The following is a 15,181-nucleotide window of genomic DNA, read 5'->3' on the forward strand; positions in this document are numbered from 1 at the left end:
TGATCTTGATGTGCATTAGGAGTGAAAACCTAAGGCTTCCTGACACCTATCTTTAGGTAAGAAAATGGACTAGGCAAGCTAGATGGTTTTACTTGTCTTGGAAAAAATGATCATAGTGAAAACTATGATGGAGAATCTAAAACAAGTGTGAGAAAATATACATGGAGAAATACAGGTCATAGAACATCTACTGTTTTGGAATTACTATGTAACACCAAATGGAATGACGCAGGAAAAAGAGGAAAACTGCTTATACCCAAATCTTGCAGGATGTTCACAAGACCCTTTTGGGCTGGTCAGAAAGAAAGGGACTCCTTTACCGTCTATTCTATAAGCCCGTGGCAGGGTAGAGTGTCTGTGGTTGTGCCTGTGGTGTAAGCACAAGCTAGTAGCTTCCCTTTCTCTTTGTGTTGGTTGGCTCAGTTATAGTGGTTGCCTCAATTATTCGCAAGATCCACTTCTTGTGTAGTCTATTGCTCTGAACTAATGTGCTTTGGGCAGAAGGAGACACAGTGGAAAGAACAGCTGAAATGTTTCTCTTCCTGGCTCCATGGAATTGCAGTCACATGGATCTTGAATCGTATTGCTTAATCTATGTCATGCTTTGTGAGTGGTGCCAGAAAAAATTGTGAACATCACCATTAGGATTGATTTCTCTTTCTAATCCACAACAACTACTGCACTCGCTGCCTGCCTGCAGTCCGTGGGGAAGCTGTCTGCTATAAGGTACGTATTAAGATGTCCAGTAACTTAAGAAACTATTGGACAAGCTTGGGCATGTGATATGCTTCATATAGTGGCCTCTAGCTGCACCTGGGGCTGTACTTTCTGCCACCACGAGCTGTGCCTTTGGTCTGGAGCTTGCCTTGGGGCATCCTTTACAAAGGAGGGCAGGTGGATCCTTTATACCTATAGATGGAAGGGAAGGGCTTTCGACACAAAGCAGCTCTTTACACAGCTGTATTTTATATAAATGTCTGAATATAGACAGGGTTTCTCTTGATGTTAGCATATTCTTCACGAAGGTTCCTTGAAATTCTATATTTTTTTCTGTCCCATAACTAATATTGTGAAAGAAATAAAAATTTAATATGAAAAGCCCACTTAATCACAACAACTGAAGTTGATCTACAGCTCTTTTGCTCTTTTGTGGTATGAAAATATCTTTTACTTCCTCTTTGTTTTTCTCCTCTGTTCTTATAGTGTTCTTAACTGACTCTATCTTGGCCCATGATCAGTGTTTTTAGTACATCCAGAATTATATATTTGTGGAACTTAAGTACTAAAGATGTACAATTTGTTCCTTACAATTTGGCTCCTCTTGTAATCTTTGCTTGTAAACCCAGATAAATAAAAGAACACATGCCTGGTTGAAATGCACAAGCCTTGCAGTTCTGCCTAATTACTTCCTCATTGCAGCCCTCTTTCAACCCTTGCCCCTCCAGTTTTATTTCAAGACTGTGAAGACATTTCTGCGTGGCTTCATGTTTGGCAAATGATTGAAGGCAATTGCTAGATCAACATATTCACCATACAGAGGCCCTACAAGAAAATAGCTATCCAGCCTACTGCATGATGCCAAGCCAAAAACCTTATTCCAGATAAGCCTAATATTTTATATGGAATATTTCAGTAAATCAGCAGGAGAATAATATTTTAGCATTTTTAAATAGCACACTCAAATTACCCTGACCAAGAACCCAGAGAGCAATTTGTTTTAGCTCAAATGGCAGAATTGTACAGGTGGGCTAGTGTGCTTACCAGAGGAGGAAAATGCTGAACCAGCAGTTACAGACACTGCCAGCAATGGGGTACGCCAGCCCCAGGACTACTTTTGTGTGCAGATATCTGGCAACTATAAAACTCTTCCAAGAGACATGAATAATTCTTGCTTATTTTCAGAGAATGTGGTCAATTGGTTTAATTCAGTTTTGGTTTGTTGATTTTACTTACAAACCTGATCAAGTAACATGTTCATGTTGCTTACATGTTAGGATTTCCTATGTTGTAAATAATATATTTTGAATGAGAAAGAAACAGATATAGTATCACCTTCACTAGCTCATGCCTTGGCCATGCCAAAAGAATTTTGTTTGGATGACAGGCTCAGAAATGCATACAGACTATCCAATTTTATTTGAAAGGTACTTCTTAAAACATGAGAGTCTAGAGATTTTAATGAGAAAAGGTTAACCTTCAACCTGTGTTTGCGTAAGGAGTGCTTTTGTGGAATGAAAGACATAGGTATTTTATATTAGTGCTAGTGTTATAAAGGCAAAGATTTGTAGTTCATAGATATAACAAAGCCACTGTAGCGTCCCAGTACCTGCCCCTGGGGGGAAACAAGATATTCTTTAGATAAAAATATGTTTCCTGTGAGGTCTTCTGTCAGTATAGCTGTTTTGGGCTTCATGCTCTTCATACCATCATACTCTTCGCAAGCAAATTTCTTGTAGTGTAAATCTAGATGAATATTCATTTTTTACCTGTAATAACTGCACTTGAAGGTAATTTGCTTGTATCATAGCTCGCTCGGACATGCTTCTTCCTAGTTTCCCAGCATTCCCTTAGGTATGATCTTTTGTCTCAAATTGTCTTCTGAATTGTTTTATTCAAGATGATTGATTTTAGTACCTTCATCTATTTAATTCTGAATTTTCTAGAAGATTTCTGCCACAGATTAGGTCATATTGTGAAGAGGAGCTGCCTACAGTATTACATGAATGTAAAATGATTCATCATTCATTTGCTGTTGCATTGATTGTTATACAGTTTGCTGCTAGAATGAGCTCTTGGCTGTTTCTAGTAGTTCGTCTAATCACTTACTAGCCAAGGCACTTACGTGAAATTTTATCCGTGTGGTGACTTCTGCACCGTGGCATGGCACAGAGGAGAAATCTAGGTTGGCAGATGAACAAAGCTCTTTGGCATACCTCTGAAGAACGGCAGAAGTGAGTTTTCTGCAGAGCACATCATAACCAAGACCCTGATAAATTAAATATTCAGGGCAATCAAACTCTTTTTATACTAGCAAACAGGGTCAAATTCTTGTCTCAGGTGCTGCACTGCAGTTGCCAAAGCTGCCTAGCTGTTACAAGACTCCATGACACAACTTCTTTAAACAATGGCATTCCTTGGTAACTTCTGGGAGCAGCTTAGGACTGCAGTCTAGGAATTGTAACAAGTGTACAATATGGCTGAGATTGGCCTTTTCAAAGGAGAGAAGGCGGACAAAGGGAGTAGAGATCAGCATCCATTTATTCAGCAGTGTAGAGGTAGTCAGTATTGGGTTTGTCTAGGGAAGATAGGAGCAAAGACCTTTTGTTGCCTTAAGGACTCTAATTTCTAATAATGCCTCATCTCTCCCGAGAAAGCTATTTGTATTCACTGCTGTTCCTCATTTGCAGACTCATGGCACATGATCAGTGTGTCTGAGCTAACAGACTGAGTAGAGTAGACCTGACCCTGACCTGAGTGCCACTTCATCCTAGCACCTTTCGTTCAGTGAACGGTGTCTCAGATATTTGTGCAGGTAACATGTGCCGGTTGGCTTGCTGGGTAACAACAACCGGTGGCTAGCTAGTTTTGGGTAAAGGCAGATAAAAGCCACTGCTAGTGTGGAAGAGGTAAGGTCGCAAAATCAGCTCCATAGTCCTGGTTCTCCTGGTCTGAACTACAAAGTTATTCTCATCCTCAAGTCAGCAAAACTTGTTTGGTTTAATCACATGAAAAAATCTGAACTGGCTCTGGTCAGCTGGTACTAGTGGGTAGGGCAGTGTGCTTCAGACCTGGGGAAGTTTATCTGTGATTTCATGTATCTTGCTTCCTAGTTGGCAAAATTTTCCTAAGGATAGATATTAAAGTCATAGTGACACAGAAGAGTGAGTTTAAGCTTGGTTGGAGAGTCTTTGTGTAGAAAATCTTAACCTCAGAAAAAAATTCAGTTTGGGTAGGTCCTCTGGAGATCATCTAGTCCAACCTCATGCTCAGGTTGGATCAGGTGCCTCAGGGCCTGCCCTAGCTGAGAACAAGACATCTCCAATAATGGATATTCTGTAACTTCTTGGGGCAACTGTTCTGGTGCTTAATCACTCCCAGGGTGAAGATTTTCTCAATATATCCAGTTAGAATTTTTTTTGCTGCAAGCTATGACAGGTGCTTCTTGTCTCCTCTCTGAGTATCCAAGATGAATTCTGTCTCTTTTTTTTCTATAATCTCCTCTATTTTAATGATGAAAATTCTCTGTACATGACTCTGCTTGTTTAATCTAGTTGTTCCCAGAATGCAGGTTATCAGTTTTGCAGCTCCAACTGCATATTTACACATTTAGCTGTAGTTTTTCTACACCTTTTGCAATTGAATGAGTGGCAAAATCAGAGCTCAATCGAAAGCAATGTAGCTCATGATATCGCCATCTTATACAGCCTGATCTTAAGTCACCCCAAACACACGTAATGAATATTTCTAAAAGGCAAATACACTTTCATTGCTTCAGTATTGAGGTCACCTATTTGAAATGACTAGATTATTATTTTAAGCTGATCCTGCACTGCAAAAAAGTTACTAATTCAGCACCCATTTATGATGTGCCTTTGTGCTCTTTCCAGTTCTGTTATCCATGCTGGTGGTGCTCAATAGGATCTCATGCACAGGAATGGGGCAGGTCTAGGAATCAGCTGCTTTGTTCAGCATTTTCCTTGCAAAACCTAGAGGAAGTTAATACCATATGTCTGTAAGGCTTCTTGTTACATATTATATCATGTGGTTTCCCTATGGAAAATACAGTGCTGGAGAGGAGATATTGTACAACTGCCTTGTATCAAACCTCTAGAATGCAAAGAATTCTGCACTCTAGTTTCCTCACATAGCTCCAAAAGGAACTCCTTCGAAAGAAAAGCATTGGAAAGGAGAGTCTTCATTGAGTCCTGGAGTTTAGCCACTATTTATTGTGGGAGGTCATGACAGAATCTTATTTTATTCTAAAGGTCATTTTTTTCTCACTGGGAGAAAAATGGAAGAGGAGAAACAGGAGTGAGAGAAACAGAGTGAATCCTCTACTAAGTGAAATTACTAGTCTGCTGTGGTACTGTCTTTCCACTATTTTCTATTGAGAGCAAAGTGAAGGATTGCATAGTTTTGTCTTTTTAATGGCATGGCATTTGTTAGTAATGTAGTCATCCTACCTTCAGCAGTGATAGGTGCTGAGAAGAAATTTTGGCTGTACTCTACTCTTTTGCATGTAGTAGTTCCTAGTGGTACTGCTGGCAGACTTCAGTGATCTCCAGTACCTACTGCTTTTATTTGGATCAGAAGGCTACAACCCAACATTGCAGCCTTTTCTAATATTCCGGGAGCTTTCAGTACTTTTTCATGGGAAAGGAATTGTTGCAGAGTCTGAATGTACTAACAAAAACTTCCTTGTAAATACATTTTATCTTGCAAATAAAATTTAAAAAAAAAATTTAAATCATAAAATGCAACTCAGAAAAGGTAACATTTTCATTTATTAACATGTTTATGTATATGGACATCACAAAGGGTTTAAAGGAAAAGCACTGAAATAATTTATCTCCCAATTAAATTAGATTAATTATTCTGATAATGTTTGAATAATTTGAAATTTGAAATCTGAAATGAACATTTGGATTTGGCTTACACTCTGAATTCTTCTGCAAATCTTAATTCTTCACCTCAGGAATCGAAAATTGTCTAAGAGCTTGACTGACATTTACAAACAGCAAATAATATGATTTCAAAATACAGTCTCCAAGGAGAAGTACATACTTGGATTAGTAGGATATTATAATTCTTTCCCAGTGGTTCTGTGCTTTGGCAAGACATCTCCTTGGATGTTGGTAACAAGCAACTGCAGATGGGCTAGGACAGCTGAAGAGGAAACATCCGTGATTTTTTACACATATATGTAAGTCACTCTTCTGTTATAAATTAATAAGATCTGAACCATAGTGAAAGCAGATGTCCATCTCTGAGGATAAGCATTACAGAATGGAGATCTCTCTGTGTATCTCCCTCTCTGAGTACATAATATTAATGACACATAAACTTATCTTGCCATACTGAGAAATTTTTTCATCCACATTGAATTGCTGGCTTACGTGTAGGGAAGTTAATTATAATAACAGTGTTAATAATCTTCTTGTGCCCAAGAAGAGTAAATACAAAAGGACAATGAATATGTCTGATATTCAAAGAATCATTCATATCTTTTTAGTTTGCTATCCATATTCATTACTCTAGAGGATCATGACTTATCCTTTGGACAAAAGCTTTTGACTTTTGCATGAAAACTTAGGTTTCCCAAAATGTGGGTAGTGCTAACAGATACAGGTGAAGTGAATGCTGAAAGATATTTGCATTAAAATAATTAGGTTTTCAATTCTAGGTCTATTGCACGGATGATATTTTCCCAAAGAGCTTTCAAAGGTTCAAAAGGTGCTGATTCTTAGATTATTTGAGAGGATGACCTCTGTTTCAACAACACGCAATACATTTCTTTTACAAAGTAGTTGCCTTTCTTTATTTATCACCAGCATTGAAAAATATCCATTTTGCCCACTCCCAAATCTAGCATATTTTGTGTAGGATCAGCTAAAAATACTTTAAATTTTTACTAAAATTTTCTACATCTCTCAGGTAAGGTAAGTTTAGAGTGGCTATTTTAAGGCTACTGCTTGTTACTGGCATTTAGTAGTGACCAAAAATAGTAAATGGTTAAACTTAACAGAATGAAGTTTCTGATTTCCCAATTTAGAAATTAATCAGAAACATTAATCAGACCCATGATCTTAATTTTCTCAATCTACTCTGGAAATTGAGAACAGATTGTGTGTTTTCTAAAGATGAAGAAAGAACCCAGAAAACATAATACAGAAGCATACACAGAATTTTTTTTTTTTTGGCAAAATAAATATTTAAATATGATGGTTTTATTATTTTCTTTAAACAATACCCAAAGTCAGCATACTTCAGAAGAACAACTGTTTCAAAACTGAGGCTTGGGAGAGCAGGCTTCAGACAGCAGCCTGAAAAACAGATGTAGCCTCACAGACCTTTATTTTATTTGCAGTCTTGGCAGTGGCTCCAATGAGAACTGATGTGGGGTAAGCTATTACTGAGGAGTCCCCATAACTAATGTTAGTTTGCTGCTCCTGTTTCAATTCAGGGGTTTAGTTGGTGGCTGTAATCCTGAGGGCTGCCAGTAGCAAGGAAGATATCTTTGGTAAATTACACACTTGGAGGCTTTTTGTTTCCCTTTCCATTGGAACAGTGTACAAGTTTTGTATCTCTGAACACATGAGAAACAGAAGGAAGTCCGAAAATTTCTTCCATGAAGTCATATTCATTCTTAGGGGTTGTGGTATTTTTTCTCTTTCTGAATACATTTTTTACTTTAGTGTTTGTTTGGTTTTGACATTTTGGCCACCTTTTAATCTCTCCAAGGACTAAAAGAATTGCATTAGAGAATGAGTTCCCCCATCTCTTTCCCAGTCCTTTCCAGTTGTGCATAAGTGTCTTTGAGTCATTCCAGTAGGAACCTGGAAGTGTCATGCATCCCATTGCCTTCTCTTTCACTCCTGTGATGATCCATTGTAGAGACATACCCACATTTTTCATCCTGGCAGACAACCCGCTCTCCTATTCTCCGAGTCTACTCTAAGTACAGCCCGTCAATTTCTCCTAGAGAGTCATGTAAACCTTCTTCTTCTGCTATTCATATGAAAATCCTCCCCTGTGTGTTCTTCTTTGTGTTCATTCTGTATTAGGCCCTCTTTCTCGTCATTTTCTGTCTATCATCCTTATGCCACCTTATATTTCACCCCTTGCCTATTTTTGTTATTTCTTCCTCTCCACCCTCTTCTGCTGCTTCATAGCGTTTCCTTTTCCTTAGAGCAGCCAATCTCCTCCTCAGCTATATTTTCCCTCTGGTAGCTTTATTCCTGTCTTTCTTCTGTCCTTATAGGCTTCCAGAGAAAATCCATTCAAGCCATCTTCTCCTCCCCTTCTCTAGCAAGTACCTGTCACTCTTGGGTGTCTGCTCCATTGTGATGACAAATCCCTATTGATCTCTGTTATTCTCTCCAGCTGCATTTAAGTCTTGTGTCTCATCATTTGTTACTTTTGCTAGGCCAAACTGTTCACAGTAAGGGTTTGTGCCAGATATGCCTGCAGAGGCAGTGGATATCCCTCTGCCTCTGCACCATCTCATTTTCTTCATGCCAAGACTCAGGTCACCTCTTCTTCTCCCCGTCTGTCTTTTATCACTGCCAAAACTGTGTTTCATTGGTCTTAAGGAAGAAAGAACAACATACCCCAACCTTTCTTTTATGCTTTTCGCTTTATCAGCTTCATTTCATAAAATGGAGTATGAATGCCATAATTATGAAAGTTATGCTTCTTTCCTCATGCATAAAAAAAGTGCCTAAATTCCTGCTTTAAATGAAAATTTGACTATGTTAAATGTAGGAACTCAAACCATATCAATAGTAGGCAACTTTTGCAAAATTAAAAGCAAATGTATGGGATTGTATGCAAATATCAATTATTAGCATCTGTTTCAGTATTATATTGTAGGGGAACAGAAGGAAAAGGATGTATTCAGGAAGATCCTCAGCTAACTAGTACTGATCAATACAACTCTATTGCTAGGGAAATTTTCCCCTACTCAGGATATTACTGCTAGCAATGGTAAATTTTTTTGGGAAACAACAGTTTTGGTTGTCAGCAGTATCTTAATGCTGTAAAATGCAAATACCTGTATCCGCTGAATCAATGAGACTTAGAAGAGTATTAACTGAATAGTCTACAGTTTTCAAGGTATTCTGCCATTTAATTATGAAAAAAAGTTTAGATTTTGGGGAGGAACAAGCATGCTCAGCATCTGACAGCCAGTCAAGGCTCCCAGTCACAGGACATTGCTTAGTCTCTGTTGAATCTGAGTGACAGAGGCTGCATATCAGGCCAGATAGAAATCAGTGTTCCAGAAACAGTGCTTTCACCACAAGGTTGTATATCTATGAATGGTTTGACAAAAAACTAAAGCCTAGGTTTTCACAGAGCTCCTGTGATTTCAAAGTAACCTCACAATGGTAGTTTCAGGGGTCAGTCCTCTGACCTGAATTCTGAGTTTTAAGCCAGATAATCCAAAATAATTGGCTCAATCATTTTGGATTATCAATTAATATCAAGCAGTAATATCAATTGTAATATCTCCTTTTTTTTCCTGTTAAGTATAAGAATTCACCTGCATAACTCTTTTCAAATGACCAGTGCTACAAATGCTTAATAAAAGCAGCATCTGCAACAGGTCCATTTGCTAAACTGCATTATGCCTATCAATCAACACAAAATTTTCCACCTCTTTTATTGAACCTTGTGCAGTTTATTGTTTTGAAAATTCCCTCATTTCAATTCTATTATAGTGAGACATGCATCCTTCTTTGTAGGAATTACAGAATATTTTGCACTTTTGTGCCTCAATGTGAAAATTCCTGCCACCCTCTCTTTTGCCTCAATTTTGTCTTTTGTCTTACCGAGCAACCTGCTCCTGCTGCTGCAGGGAGCTTCCCCGTAGCAACTTTGTATTTGACCTTTCTCACAGTACAGGTTACTCATGCCAATTAGGAGTGCTTCTAAGGAAGGTACCTTTTGTGGCCATTTAAAATGTAAATTAATTCTTCTTCTTGAATCATCATTAAAGCAGCTTAAAAAGATTCCTCTAGTGATGAGAGAGGGGGTGTACCTTTGCTAGTGAGTAAGCAGCATGATAAAGCCTCTGAGCCAGTAGCGGTGCTCAGGGGAAGGAGACGCACTGTTGCAGGATGAGGTGCTGACCTGTGTGACTAGCCAGAATTTTTACATCAGGTTTCACAGAATCATAGAATCATGGAATCATAGAATCATAGAAACATAGAATAGTTTGAGTTGGAAGGGACCTTAAAGATCACCTACTTCCACTCCCCCTGCCATGGGCAGGAACATCCCACTAGACCAGGCTGCCCAAGGTCCATCCAACCTGGCCTCGAACACCTCCAGGGACAGGGGAGCCACAGCCTCCCTGGGCAACCTGTTTCAGTGTCTCACCACTCTCATGATGAAGAAATTCTTCCTTATATCAAGCCCAGGTCTGCCCCTCTCCAGTTTATAGCCATTGCCCCTCATCCTATCACCACACGCCTTTATAAACTGTCCCTCCCCAGCTTTCTTGTAGCCCCTTCAGGTACTGGAAGTTCTCTGTCTCCTCAGAGCCTTCTCTTCTCCAGGCAGAACAAGCTCAACTCACTCAGTGTGTCTCTGTTTCTAGCAGATCACATGCTTGCTCCTTCCTTTACTTTTCTAGCACTTCCACCTCCTTTGTTCAGGGAAGAAATTCAGACATTTTCTTGAGTTTCATATTTCTTCTCTTCCATGAGGTTCTTCCTTTGGAATACAATTTTGAGGGGAATTCAGAGGAAAGAAATATGTTGTAGATTAAACTGCTAAGTGGCACAAGCATTGACTACAGAAACAAGTCTTTCAGTGAGGTTTCTGTTTTGTTCAGACACAGAGCCTTATGCTCCATAGCATAGACATCCAGAAACTCTCTTGGATTCATAGATGTTACAAACACAAAAGTCATATTTAGTCATCTGGTTCAGCCTTTTGAGAGCACCGAGTTATTCAGTGGGACATATGTTTCTAATATTTTGCCTAACCTATTTTTACAGGCTAAGTGATGAGTCATGGGGCTCACACCATCCCCAAAAGAACAATATTCTATGGCTAATGAAAGTTCAAAGCTGAGAGATTTTTTCCCTGCTATAGATTTTCCATTTTTTAATTTTATTTCATTATCCTTGCTCATCACTTCTAAACACCTCCTCCCAGCATTTGTATTTAAGCTCTTCAGCTGTATCTTTGCTCCTATCAGATCATGGTATTTTAAACAGGGCAAATTGTTGAAGCCTATCTTTATATTTGCCTGGCATGTTGCCTTGTAAAACCCTGGGCCCATTAGTGTATCGTTTAGTCTTCAGAATTAAACATTTTGGAAAGTTCAGCCATATCTGAGAATTATATGAGGCAAAAATACCCATGTTCCCCTTCATGTTAATATAAGCATTACAGTCACTCCGTTGAAGCTCTGCACGCCCATGCTTCTAAGCAAGGCTGTGAAATTTGGCAGGAAGGGTTGGTGCTTACAACCCAAATGTGCCTTCACCATGACTGCAAAATATATTCTAGAGAAATGATAAATCTGAAAAGAAGAAGTCCATTCTTTGGAGTAAAGTGGGGGCTTGTCAGAATTTGACTGTTTACTTTTGAGCACGGAAGATGCTCTGTCCAACTGTAACCGCCACACACAGTGTGGAGCATGGCTGCTCCAGCTCTATGCCCTGTGTAGTGTGCGCAGAAATCAGTTCCACAGGCAGACACCCACTCTGCCTATGGACACAGGACATAATGCCTGGCACAAAGCAAGCGCAGGAAAGCAAGGGAGGAAAGGAAGGAGAAATGAGTGATGGGAGAAAGGGAGAATAACAGCCAAGGGAAGGTGACTGAAAGCAGGGAGAAGGAATACATTGACAGAAGGAATAATAGACCAAAAGATAAAAAACAGGGATAAGGAGAGGTCTGAGCTGGGAAGGAGAGGAGCTAAGAGCAGTCAAGGAAAGCAGTGTGGGCTAGGCATAGGAAGGAGTAAAAAGCTCCACATCATATGGTGCTCACGAGAAACAGGCATACATATGATAACCAGTCGGAAGGAATGTTCTGTATCCTGTGGAGACAGGCACCTGTATTTTGCAGTTCTGGTTTTACAGACCTGTTTTTCAGTTCCAGATTTTTTTTTCTGCCTTTCTCCTATTTAGCTCCATTCCCATCTCTCACCTCCTGTCCCACCTTTTCCTGAACATCTTTCTATGCAAAGGCAGCTGCCTGTTTCCTCTGTTTTCTAGCTCCCCATCTGTATCTGTAACAGGTACATTTGTTACTCTGTTGCACTCCTCTTCCCTTTCATGGCAACAAATTTTGTATGTCAACATGTTTAGGGCTGTATTCTTTTAGCAGGTACCGTGAAGTACCGTGAAATGTCCAGAATGACTGATCCTACACAGTGATAGAAATAACGACTACTGTAGTTACAGTAACTATCAACATAACAACAAAAAATATTGTCCAACACTTCTCATTTTAATGGCCATTTCAGTATTATATATGAATAGTTCTGTTTTCTTATAAAATCAATTTTTAATCAAAATATATAAACAAATACTTCTTTTGACGTAGGCAAGATGAAGCAAAACTGAACATGGCTATTATGCTTTACAGAAAAATACAATTTGCAGAGTAGTGCCCTATTCATAAAGAAAGTAAGCGAGTTAGTATTTTGTCTCCAGGGATTTTCCTTCAGTAGAGGCTAAAAGGCTGCCACATATCAAAGATGAGGTTGTGAATTACCGTACTGGAGGATCTTTCACTGCCTCAAACATTACTATGGCAGTCACAACATAAAGTTGCATTTATTAGTCTCTTTGCTGTCAGTATTAAAGCTGCTTTTTAAGATCATGACTTGAGAACTGAGATCACTGTAATTTCAGCTATTGTCTAATAAAGAAGACTTTTATTGTTGAACTAGGGATATATATGCTACTGCAGTAGGAGTGGTGTGTAGGGGAGTGCACTCGATGCTTTTGGATTTCTTAATGGTTTACCATCTATTTCCTGGTGTATGCTTTTATTCTGCTGTATTTCTTTTCTTTTGCAATACTTGTACTCCTTGATTCCTTTGCAAGCAGCCATTTCAAGGAACAAATATTGCTACATCACCAATGAAAGGAAAGATAAACCAGTTGCTACTAGTTACCCACTTCCCAAATCCAAGCCATTATATCTCGTTGAGTATGACTTGTTTTTCTTTTCTGAGTATAATCCTAGATTTAGAGTCTTGTTAATGAGTGAATGCAAGGCCTCTTCTTTTGCAGAAAATATTGTGTTTAACCAGCTGTGTTTCAGGATTTAATATGCCAGGATTTATTATGATCTATCACTAAGCTAGTTTGGATTGTATCAAATAGAAAGTGTGCATTTAGAAAAACCCTTTGTGTAACTATCTGATATTAGGGAGTAAACTGAATCCTTTCAAATAACAGAGATCATTCTGTTCAAGATGTATTCATTAATAGGAAAATATTCAGAAAACTACTATTATCAAAATGATAGTTTCTTTTCCTTGTCTATCTGAAAACAGTAAAACTTTTAAATTAAACTCTCAAAACCATATTTGTCAAAAACTTGACTGTACTGTCAACTATCTTTATGGAGTTCTTTTGCTATTGTGATATTTAGCTACCATTATATTAGTGGCAAAGAAGTAAATAAAAAAGGGGAAAAAGAATCAAATTATATCTATGAGAATTAGGTAAATTTGTCCCTGCTGAAATTAGAAGCAGATAAACACTTTTCACCCCTTTTTACCCTTGACTGCATTGAAGTATTTCAGTTAATTTTCATCTCTGTCACACACACTCCAATAGACTTTGTACTGTTTTATTTACTGAAGAAATCTAATATTTGAGTGTATGTACAAACAGAGGAGACACTTCTACTCACAGCCAGAATTTAGACTGGAAATTCTTTCCACCTCATTCAGCTTAGTAATCTCTGTAGCACAAGAGCACCAGCCTTTTTTCCTTTGAGTCAGTACTGTGGGAAGGTTGCTGCGAGCTGTGTCCTGAGGAATGAACTGGGCAGAGTGCATGACAGAATTACTCATTCCTGTGGGCACAAAGATTCCCATGAAAGACTACAGCTTCTTGAAGCAAACCTTCCTTGGTACTCCCCCTTACATATAGTAATGACATGAAAGCCACAATCTAATCCTAATTACACAGGCTGAGTCACTGCAACTGCACAATCCCACGGTCTTCTTGTCTTCTCTCCCAGTTCTCCCTGCTTCTGACTTCTTTGAAGTACACAACAAGCACATCTGGACAAAGACTACTTGATGCTTTGTATTATTTTGTTATTTAGTCAATGTGGTTCATCCTGATTTGGGATGCATGTCAGCACTGGGATGTTACTGATAAGCTAAAGAGAGAACATTGATTATAAAGGAAGGGGTTTCCATGTAAGAAGTCTGGCAAAAGGATATGCCACTGCTAACACGACTGTATTAGATAGCAAGGTATGTGGTCTGAGACAAGAACTGGTCAAATTATCCACTGCTGTGTTGGAAAGTATGATTTGGACAACAAACTGGTGAGAGACTAATACACATCTGCGTACTCCCCTGGTGACTTGTACATACTTTCATATTTTGTGAGTATTTCTTTGCCTCTAAAACATTAAGTGGGTCCAGAATAAACTCCTTTTGTCACTAAATCTTTCTTCTTGAACAGAAAGGAGAAAACATCAGGGAAACTATTTGTTTCATCTATAGGGTTAAGCAGGGATGTTCGATGCCTTTTCAGCCCCAGTGGTCTCTAATTCCCATGCAAGGACAACAGAATCTTGACTACTGACTGTAGTGCAGACATATAAGTTTCCAAATCTGGACTTCCAGCATGCAGTCTAAGAGAAGATGACCTGTTTAGATATCACCTGTCAGAGAGGATACGAAAGTCAGTCTAGCAGCCATGACTGGAGAAAAGGAAGCAGAAGACTCCAGAAGGTCATTAAGGGACATTTACAGGAGAGGTAAGAGAGGTCAGGCAAGGATATGGTCAGCTTAAAAGCTGCAAGGTCGCAAGAATTGGGACCAGAAAAGCTACTTGATACTCTTGTTGAGAAGGCCAGACATAACAGTTCTGAGAATATTCGGTTCATTTGTTGATCAGAACTTATAATGGACATTCAATGATGATTCTTCAGTCCAAAAATCCTGTGAAGGGCAAGGTAACAGTAGTGCAGCTAGAAAAAAAATATAGGCATTCAAGTCCAAAACTGCGCTTCTATAAGCCCTACTCTATTGCTCTCGAATTGCTGTAGCTACTGTAGTCCGCCTTGTAGTTCTCCTACTCACAACAGTTTGCCTCACTACAGTTATACCGAAACTTGGATTTTTCAGGGCAGAGCAACTTGGTGCCCAGCTCATATCTACAACTGTTCTGGATTCTAGGAAGAACCAGTGTGTCTAAGCCTCCTGAGATCTGATCCCAGGAATGTCTTAGAACACAATTCTCTA

General features: G+C 39.0%; 1 long non-coding RNA gene across 2 annotated transcripts in view; it reads left to right on the forward strand.

Annotated features, from left to right (window-relative positions):
* Positions 1-524: 524 nt before the first annotated feature.
* The window catches only part of LOC128850419 (uncharacterized), a 32,234-nt gene continuing 17,577 nt past the window's right edge, over positions 525-15,181 (forward strand). For both annotated transcript variants that reach the window (XR_008447845.1, XR_008447844.1), the window contains exon 1: positions 525-726. This is a non-coding gene — a long non-coding RNA (uncharacterized LOC128850419). The remainder of the gene's footprint in view (positions 727-15,181) is intronic.

This window comes from Cuculus canorus, chromosome Z (assembly GCF_017976375.1).
Source record: "Cuculus canorus isolate bCucCan1 chromosome Z, bCucCan1.pri, whole genome shotgun sequence".
Lineage (NCBI taxonomy): Eukaryota > Metazoa > Chordata > Aves > Cuculiformes > Cuculidae > Cuculus > Cuculus canorus.